At 42.2% G+C, this 10,371-nt stretch overlaps 1 long non-coding RNA gene across 3 annotated transcripts in view; it reads left to right on the top strand.

Annotated features, from left to right (window-relative positions):
- LOC104852367 overlaps positions 1–4,866 on the top strand; it is a 7,548-nt gene extending 2,682 nt beyond the window's left edge. For all 3 annotated transcript variants that reach the window (XR_777460.2, XR_777462.1, XR_777461.1), the window contains exons 2-3: positions 616–776; positions 3,127–4,866. This is a non-coding gene — a long non-coding RNA (uncharacterized LOC104852367). The remainder of the gene's footprint in view (positions 1–615; positions 777–3,126) is intronic.
- The last annotated feature ends 5,505 nt before the right edge of the window (positions 4,867–10,371 follow it).

Below are 10,371 nucleotides of genomic sequence, written 5' to 3'. Positions count from 1 at the left end.
CAGGGTCTCACTGTGTAGTTCAGACTGCTCTGGAACTCACTGTGTAGCCCAGGCTGGTCTCGAACTTTCAGCGGTCCTCCTGCCTCAGCCTCCTGAGTGCTGGGATTACAGGCATGTGCCACCACACCCGGCTTTTCCTTATATTTTTGCAGTTACCTCATATTATTGAAAGCAGTAATGATTTCCTCTTGGTAGTACTAATATCAAGGTTTTTAGTTAATGCAGTTTTTTAAAAGTGAGTGCTTTTAGAGATAAAAAAGCAACTAAAAATAGAAATTGCTCTTAGATATGATAGAAATATGAGAGTAGGCAATATAAAGGAATGAAGTACTACTAGTGAAGTGGTACTATAGTATAAATAAACTTAGAATATATCATGGCAAGTGAAAAAAGCCACTTGCAAAATGCCACATATTGTCTGTATTTAAGAAATATCCATAAAAGGCAAATCTAAGTGAATAGATCAGTGGTCGCTAACTATCACTGAATAGTCCACTTGATACAATGTTATGGTATTTGAGATGTTGAAAAGTTTTGAGAGTGGCAGGTGAATATTGGAAATTTTGGGACCATTGGACAATTACAATGGGGTGGTTTTCAAATTGTGTCCTTCAGCACTTCCACAGAAGCTACTTTGGAGGAAAAATGGGAGGATGGACAATCAGGCCTGGCTCAAGACCACTCGAGTCTGTCCCTAATTGTTTTATAAACAATTCATCTTAGAAGCATGGACATTACTATAAATAAACAGAGCTACCCCTACCTGCCGAGCAAAGGTAGGTTCAACAGCCCCAGCTGATGGTGCAGACACCGTGTGAGGCTATTTATAGTCTAGGTGTCATGGTTCATTTATGAAGGTGGCTCATGCACCATTTATGAGCTAGAGGAGAAAGTTAACGTATTACCTCTGGGGGAACAGAACACAACAGGACAGTCAGCTTACGGAAATTGGCTCTGTTAGATGGGTATTCATCTGTCTCTTGGCCAGAGTTTTGGGACTTAGACACCAATAGGCCTATCAAAGAGCATCATGGAAGCAAAACCATTTGTAGCTTGAGCAATGTCTGCTTAGGATTTCAGTGGGCAATTCCAGGGGAGGACAGGATCCCTATGCTAAAAATATCTGCTGGTAATGCCAAAGCTTGATGGCATCATTGCAGAGTTTTGATTTTCTAAGTCAAATTAGCAAGTAATTATCACTTGTAATTTTCTTTATGGATAGGCAAATGAAGGCTCTGAGCTGAAGACAGCTGAGCAAATGAGGGGGGTAGGACCTCCTCCCTTATGGAAATTCCATCTGCGTGAGGTCAGGCCTTTCAGGGCAGAGGGGAGGTAATGGATGTAGGAGACTCCTCCCAGCTGTGAATTCAGCCATCTATGTGTTTCAGAGCTGCATTCATTTCCCCGCTGCTTGTTGCCACTCAAGTGTAGCTTCTCAAAGGGTTTCTCTGCTTCCTCCCCTGATGCCCACAACAGAATATATCCCTTAAAAGCTATAGTTGTCTACTTAAAACAAATGAGATGAAATCACACTCTTGTGCAACACTCTCCAGTGGCTTCCCATCTTATTAGGAATAAAAGCCCAAGAATAACAACCAAAGAACAAGCTTCAAGCTGATCTCAGTCTGTTCTATTCACATATGGTTCCTGAGCACTTAAAATATGGCTGATTGGAATACAGAAGTGTTGTGCACGGTAAAACATACTTGGTGTATACCCCTATGTTTGTAGTATTTGAAGACAGCATGAAAAAGAATGCTAACTAGCCAATAAAACTTTATAGTATTACTATTAAGCTAATATTTTGGATTTATAATATTGGCTTAATAAAATATATTATTAAAATTATCTTCACCTAAAAGTTTTTGAAAATGCAAACCTGGAGATCGTTGTGTTAAGTAAAATAAGCCAAGCATAGACAGATAAATACTAGGTGATCTCACCCATTTCTGGAATATGAAAGAGTTGTCTTCTAGCTAGAAGCTGAGAGTGGAATGGTGGTTACCAGAGGCTGGGAGAAAAGGGGAAGGTTGATCAGTGGGTGTTAGGTTACAGTTGGATAGGTGTCCTAGGCTCTGGTGTGCTATTGTATAGTTGGTGACTACAGATAAAAATTATGTACTGTCTGTCTCAATAAACTAGGAAAAAGACATGGAGTGTTTTCACCAAAACAGCTGAGAGATGTTTGAAGAGATGTAGATGCTTAACAGGATTAGATATTGCACAATATGCCCATGTATTGAAAGAGCACACTGGTATCCCATTATTGTGTACAGTTTTTCTGTACCAATTAAAAATGAAAATAAAAATGAAGTCACATCTGTGACCACATTATGCTTCTTCTTTTAGCACCAATCTCACCTTGTTCTAACAGCTGCACCAGCCCTCTCCCCTCTCCTTGAACGAGGCAATCATAAGCCAGGCTCTGTCCCTGCTGTCCACTCACATAGGAGAGTGCTTCACTCAGCTCTCATGGCACATGGTTGCTGCCTTTGCCTCCTCTAAGTTTTTGTCCAAATGTAATTTACCAGAGAGACCTCTTCTGACCTCACTGTCTAAAGAAGCACCCCGCCGTGATCCCTCCTGATCACCTTGTCTTGCTTTATTTTGGTTCATGGGACTTACATCCCCGATACTACAGTGCACAGCAATTATCTGTTTACTGCTATCTTTTCTACCAAAATGTACACTTCAAAGGGCAAAGGATTTCTCTTCTCATTGTCAGATCTTCCACTTCCTAAAACTGTGCCTGGTGCCAAGTGGGTGCAGTCCCTGCCTGCACATTGCTTTGTGTCCTGAGGGAGAAGGACTCAGCAAATTTCTATAACTGCACAGTGAATAGTGCTCTCACAGGGATGCAGAAGAGGTTGCTGATGCTGGTCTTGGGGGCCAACTTCCTATCTACTTACCCCTTATTGACTAACAGAATCTCAGTGCTATTCAGGTACACACTCTTCCCCTGAAGCCAAGTTACTGCTCATGAGGAGGCCACCCAACCTCAACCAATGATTCAGGAGTGGGCATTAGATCCAGCTCTAGCCAAGGAGACTATATAAGTTTACTGAGAAGGTTCCAGGAAAACTGAATGTTTTCCTGAAAGAAGAAAAGCCCCTCTCTTTCTTCTAGGTATGGTCATATCTGTGTGTGATGCCTGGAAGTGCTGCAGCCAAATTGCGACAACAGGAAGATGAAGCCAGTACTAAGCTCTGTCAAGCAAAGGGAGTAGAAACAGCTACTGAGCCTGTGACTTGACCAGCCATAAAATCTGTGTTGCTTTATGATTCTCCATGGGAGATGATGAATGTGTCTACTTTTAAGCAATTTGAAGCTTGAGTTTTGGTGGCTTCCAGCTGAAAGAAGTTATCCCAATGTGAACCATCCAAAGAATAGGAAATAATCCTTGAAAAATCTTGCAGATACCAAAGAGCATTGTACTTTCTCAGAACTGAGAGATGATGATTTTTTTCACATGTGTTTTCTGTGCCTTGTACCAAACAAGGTTCTAATTTGTGCATCCAGGTTCCTGATAAGGGAGCCAAGATTTGAAATCTGTTCTCTGTAATATCAGTCCCTGACCTTAATCGACATGTCATATGATCTCTTCAGCTAAGCAACCTTTCCCTGTGTCTGAGTCATTAGAAACGTCTCTAGGCAAGATCTTCAAAGGGCCACAAGTTTGAAAATAAGGTTGTATGTGTCAGGAGTGTTGAGTCCCATATGTTTGCAAAGCAGTTTTCATTTTACTTCTTCTAAATTTAATTTCTCTTTATGAACCTTTCTTTTTTCTATCCCTGTGCAGCAGGAGCCACAGGAAGTAGGAAGAGTAGGGCCATGCAAAAGGCTAGAAAACCAGGCAGTCAATCATACCAGAATCCCATAAACTGATCCTGAAGATGGGAAGAGATTATTTCCTTAACAGTAAGTTAGTCATTCCCAGGCAAGGCATTTTTTACCACTGAAGGCCCATTGTGCTTCTGGAGTGAGTTCATCACATAAATGTGGCACCCAGAGGATCATCAACAGAGTGCTGAGGAAAGAAAACAGCCTGGCTGTTGATGCCCTGCAAATGTGACACCAAGATCTGCAGAATCTCCTCTAAACTCATTAGCACAGCACTTCTCCCAGAAGCAGCTACACTACAGGGCCAAAACTAGTCAGATTCTAACTGGGGAAAGCTAATATCTTCAATATGCTCCAGGATCCAACATCGCCCCCTTCAAAATTTTTGCACATGCTCTTCCATTGACATAAATGCTTGTCTCTCCCTTAAGCCTTGAAAACTCCTGGTCATCCTTAAAGAGCCAGCTCAGATGTCACTTCCCTGTGAAGCATCCTCCATTTTTCCCATGGATGAGGCAGTTGCTTGCTCCTTGGGGCCTTCCCAGAACTTTGCAAAGGCCTTTCCTGCACAACTTTTTCTGTGACATGTAAAGTGACATTGTAGTTCTTTGTCTTAGCAGCTGATTCTGCTCTAGATTATGAAGTCCTTTAGGGGAATGACATGGGCCATTCACCTCTATAATCCACAGTGCAGGACACTCGATATGTTCTCAGTAAATAGTGTGAAGAATGAACATACATGAGTGTGACAGAGAGAGAATGAAATTGGGTGAGTGAGTGCTCTGCCTGAGCAGAGTGAACACAGCAGCATTGGGTGTTGAAAGATGTGAACAAGAGCCCATGTTGGCTGTGGAAGGGATGAATAGTGGATGGATGAGTGAGCGAAGGATCCATGGAAGACAGCTCAAAAGTCTTGTCTTCTGAAATTTGAATAGTTTCATTCCTTTGCTCCTGGGCTGGAGCACCCATTCCTCACCTGTCACTGCATGGTTTAGCACAATAAAGGTGAAGCCAAGTTCTTTCTTTGTGGACAGTTTGTTTTCAGGCCCACACAGTGTGTGTTTGGAAGTGTGTGTGTGTGTGTGTGTGTGTGTGTGTGTGTGTGTGTGTGTTGGATGGTGGCATGTCCAAGCCTGAGGCAGTGTGGTCAGAGGAGAGCAAGGGCCTCCTGCATGTTGAGATGGTAAAAGTCTCAGGAATGGTTCTTGAATCCTCAAGATGAAGTCAGGTGCTCTTCACCACTCTTGGATTCAAGACCATCTCTCTTGGATCCATCAGTTCTTGAGTTTAAAACATATTTTGGGGGAGCATATAGAACCTTTGACAATCAGGTAAACTCTATGGGTTTCCCTCTCTTAAAGTACTACCCCCCTCTTAAAGTACTTGCACTTACACACACACACATGCATGTATACATGCCCTCTTGCATTTGGAATGTTTAGGAGTTAACAGAGCCCCTTCAATATGACTAGAGGACCCCTCAACTCAGATTAAGAACACCTTGGGATTGTCACTTTTACCTCACCACTGTAGTCTTGAGATGAACTACAGAGCATAACACATGATATTATGGCTTCACATGTTTCTGTTGAGTTGGATTTCTGTTGAAGTGGGTTCAATTTCTGTTAAACTGAGTGGAATTGAAATTCCCTAATCTGAGAAGCAGAGGCATAGACTAGATGCCTTTCTAAAGTATCCTGTCCAAGGGGATTCTGAACTATTTACAGTGCGGCCTCTAATACTGACCTTAAACTGATCAATCTTTCCAGACACTTTCAGTCTTCAGCACTCTCCAGAACATGTGAGCCTTTCCTATTAAAAAGGCTCAGAGGGGGAAAACAAGAGAATATAAAATATGATTCACATCTGGATGAGCAAACACTTCTCAGTGTTGGAACAACCTAATTAATGGCGAGGCCAAGCCATTGGCCTAGTTTCCTCTGTACCATACGCTACGCAAACAACACCCAAGGTTCTAGTCTGAGCAAGATGTGCTAACCCCCATTCTAGAGAGGGTAACCCATATTGGTGAAAAACAGTAACAGCTGAGGTGGAAAATAATTAGAATTTAATTTACCCTGAACTTGGCACTTAATAATGGGAATTAAATTTCATTAATACAGTTTAGAGGATTTCTCCTGCTCAGAAGGATTTATATGAGGGAAGATGAATAACTATTAAATCACCAGTGAGGTGGAAAGGCAAAGATTGAAATTGCCAATAATGGGTGGTTTAGCCAGGCAGTGGGTAAATAGGCTTTTTAAATATTTACATATGTAGATGTGTTTACATAGGGAGGAGTGTAAGCTATGGAAATATTTTGAATAACTATTAGAAAATAGCCATCAAAACAAATAAATAAAGCATATATTATGTAACCCAGGTATATTGGGATGTTTCCTATAAATGTGTTCATATCTGCAACCCATGAAAATGATCATTGCTCAAGACAGCAAAGACTAGAAAAAAAACCTGTATCCAGGTAGCACTGTTAGCAATAGGGAAGTTGAGGGAGCCACTCCCTTCCTTCCATTCAACTAGAAACACAGCACTACTCTAATGATTATCCATGCTTAAGCTTTGGAGGTTGTGATGCCTAAGGTGGCAGATCAGCAGCGCCAGTGGTAGACAGACTGGGAGGCACATGGAGTTGGAAGTGTTTGGCCACAATGGGAGGCTCTGGAGTCAGAGGTGTCTGACCCTTTCAATACTGGAAGCCTGAATTATAAAGGGTTTTTCTTCATCCTTTTTCCCTTTTCCCTTCTGCCTGCTCCTGCTGCTACTGTATCGTGATCTTCAAGAAATATAGCTACTTATTCCTTACTAATGAGGTATATACTTGGCAACTCTTTCCTTGTCTTACACAAGAATCTGGACTGTAATATTTGGTGAGCCAGCCAGGAGGCTATTACCACACCTCCAGTAAGCTCATCAAACATCACCAGCCCAGTGCAGAAAAGTCACCTCATATAGAATGCAGCAGCAGCCTCAGAGGTCTCAGAAGAAGGGATAACCAGGCAACCCAGTCAGCAAGGAATGTAACTCCCCACTCTCGAGACCCTCTTCCCCTTTATGGGCAAAAAAAAAAAAAAAAAAGATTCCTAACAGGAGAGGTAGACCAGTTGCACATGGCAAAGACTAGATTGTGAGGTACAATATATCTTTGTGGGGGACAAGAGGGACCCTGCTGATCAGTTGGGCTTATATTTTGTTGTTGATCTACACAATATTGAAAGTCCATCTTAGAGTTCATGGCAATACACACCTTAGCAGGGATGAACATATGCCAACTGGACAGGAATTTGAGGACTGCACCTTTACCTTCAGAAATATGACCAAATATTCATCCCCAGAGTGCACTGAACAAAGGAATGTGTCTTCCTATGGTGCTTCTCATCCTCAGCCATGGGACAAGGCTGGAATCTCTCCAAGTCTGTAAGAAAAAAGAGAGAAGACAGAATAAGTAAATAAAGGCCTTTTGTTCAAATTTGCTTTATCTTGTATTATCAGAAATCTATAAAGGCATTTTAGAGCAAAGCAAACATTTTAGTTTCCTTGGGTTGCTGTAAATAATTGCCACTAACTAGGTGAGTTAACATAACAATAATTTATTCTCTCACCATCATGGGGGCTGGGAATCCAAAATCACGATGTTGGCAGGGTCAGGAATAGTTGGTCAATTCTGGAGGCTCTGAGGGAGAATCTGGTCCTTTTTTCTTTTCTAGCTTCTGATAGCCGCAGCAATCCTTGTTCTTTGGCATGCACTCCAACATCATTACAGTCTCTGCTATCTTTGTTGTCTTATGGTCTTCCTCTCTGTGTGTCCTCTCCTATTTTTTTTTGTCTTTTATAAAAGCACACATCATTGGATTTGATCCTCCCCTATCCACTATGATCTAACCTTTAGGTCTTTAATTATACCTGCAAAGGTACATATTCCAAATGAATTTGCATTCTGAAGTCGAGAGCAGAGGTGTCTTTTACAGGGGACACCATTTAACCCATCATGGCAAGGGAAAAGAAAAGTACAGAAGTCAAAGAAAAAAAAAATAATAGTGCTATTTCACAAGAATGGGGGAAACCACCGTAAATCTCATAAGATCACAGGCTCCAAGGAATTAATGATCACAAGGCTGAATTCTACCCAGCAGGAGCCACTCTATTTTGTTAGCAAGAACGTATAATGTAGAGTTTATTATTCTTCATCCACTTAATTTCAAAAGGTGCCATACTGATGGTGCCATAGGTGAAAGAGCTCTTCATAACCATCCATTGCAAACTGCTTGTACTATAGCTGTGGGCTGGAGCTCAGAGAGAGCAAGCCGGGCTCCACAGAAGCCTCACAGAATAGAACTGTTCGGATTTCATTCCCGACACTGCTTCTCACCACTAAAGAAGATAGAAACCTGGGCCATCAACTAATAAAATTGAAAGTCATCTTCCTGAAGGGTGTCAGAATCATAAGTTGATAAAATGATAAATGATAAATTATAAGTTTCATGTAATAAGGATTCTTAGGAAATGGGTAGCACGACCTTCTGGGAAAAGATGCATCTGAAAAATTGGGATGTGGGTTTCTGCTTTAGCTATATGTAGGAGCCATGGGAAGTGGTACACGCACATAGGAAGACTGTGCCCCCATCCCATAGCAGATAGGAGTAATATTGTCACTGTTATTCTAGGATATGCCACCCATGATCTCATTTAATCCTCTTCCAAATTTCCAGAAGGTACGTCTACAGTACAATTCTCCTATCTCACAGGCACAGAAGCTGAGCTTAGCATGGCCAAATCCTCTGGATAAACTTGTGTGGCTTCTTACAAGGAGCCAGAGGTTGACTCTGGTTGATCAGGCTCTTCCTTGCCTAGACTTTTGACAAGCACACACGGGCTGTCATGGTGTCTGTCGTATCCTCTGCCACCCAGCTCAGCACCTGCCACGGAGCAGGAGCTCATACACTCCGTATGAACTGGCAGGGCAGACACCTACTGACCTGGTTCTATGCCTACTAGTGCCTCAGTGAGATGCTATGACTTGCAAAATGGGTACCAGGTGAGCATCTTTGCAGGGCTACCGAAGCCTAACATGGAATTTGATGCTAGAAAGTTTGGGTTCTGAGGTCAGGTGGTATGAGTTCAGATCCCGACTTTAGTAGTTGTTAGATTCTAAGAAATACTGAACTTTGTCTTTTTCCTTTTACATTTTGATTAACATGTACTAATTGTACATATTCATGGGGTTCAGTGTGATATTTTGACACATTTGCTGTTCAAATCAGGATAGTTATCATTTCCCTGTCTTTACTGCTTCTTTAGCTTTCGGGGGAGATCTCCTCTTTTAGATCTCTTTGTGCTTCAGTTTCCTTATCTATGAAAGGGAGATAATGCTACCACTCTGTAAGACCCAAGTTTTCTGATCAAGGTGGTCTCCCTCTTTGACCTTTGCTCAGAATATAAAGACCAAGTTTTCTGGGCAGAGAAACATTGCTAACAACCCCGTTTTTCTGTTCCTCTTTTTCTGACCCTGGGGTGAACTTATTTCCTCCCCGATGGTTGCTTGGTTAGAGATATTATATGTTTTGCTGAGTATAGAGATCCCCGATAGTTGCTTAGTTAGAGATATTATATGCTTACATGCAAAATAAATAAGAATAGAAATAGAGTGCCCCCCTGAGCTCCTCATGGGTAGCCCCTCATGGGTATGAGATAATTCCCCTCATGGGTACCCCAAGTGTCCCAGTAATAATCCTTAATAATGAAAAGTTAAAAATAGTATCAATGTTCAGCCCTATATAAGCACGTTGACACACTCATTTCTGATTCGCTGGTTCGGTAAAGTACGAGGGTCCAGGCTCGAGCTTGCAATAAACTCCTCATGTAATTGCATCAGACTCGACTCCTTGGTGGCCTTCTTGGGGATTTCGCTACTTGCGTACAACACACTCCATGTGACGAGGGAGGGTAACAGGAGAAGTGTGTATAGTGTGCTCGCAAAATGCCTGTATACAGAAAGTCCTCCCTGCATGGCTACTGCCTGCTCTCGAATTTCCCCATAAAGATGCAGGGCATGAGAGCAAGGCTTCCCTGACAGTCTTGTCTTTCGCTGAGCAGGGGGAGTGTTGTCTTCTTGCAGTCCCCAAACCCCTGCCGATGCAGGATTCCCCACCACAGCCAGTAACCCTCCCGCTGTACTAAGGAGCCTGGGTAACACCCGTCTCCTAAAACTAAGAAAAGAGAGGTTTTTCTGAGACAGGCTTACTTGCTGAACAACTCTCAGAAATCCATTAACTCCAGTATTACTGAACATCTGAATGCAATTTGCAAGCTATAATAACATCTCTCTAGTTAGCAAATGTTTATGCCTCTATATAATTTTCTTTTCCATGTGAAAATAGACCTGTCATCCTAACATGGTCGGCCAGCTGCCTCCATAATATCGTTAATAAGCTGAAAGGGTGGTTGGTCCTGCAGTCTGCCTGGATGGAGATGGATTCTATTCTGGAGCAGGCGCTTGGGGCTGCTCCTTTTAAG

This window comes from Fukomys damarensis, unplaced genomic scaffold (assembly GCF_012274545.1).
Source record: "Fukomys damarensis isolate Sample0158 unplaced genomic scaffold, DMR_v1.0_HiC HiC_scaffold_34, whole genome shotgun sequence".
NCBI classification, from domain to species: domain Eukaryota; kingdom Metazoa; phylum Chordata; class Mammalia; order Rodentia; family Bathyergidae; genus Fukomys; species Fukomys damarensis.
This window is presented reverse-complemented; position numbering and strand designations above follow the sequence as displayed.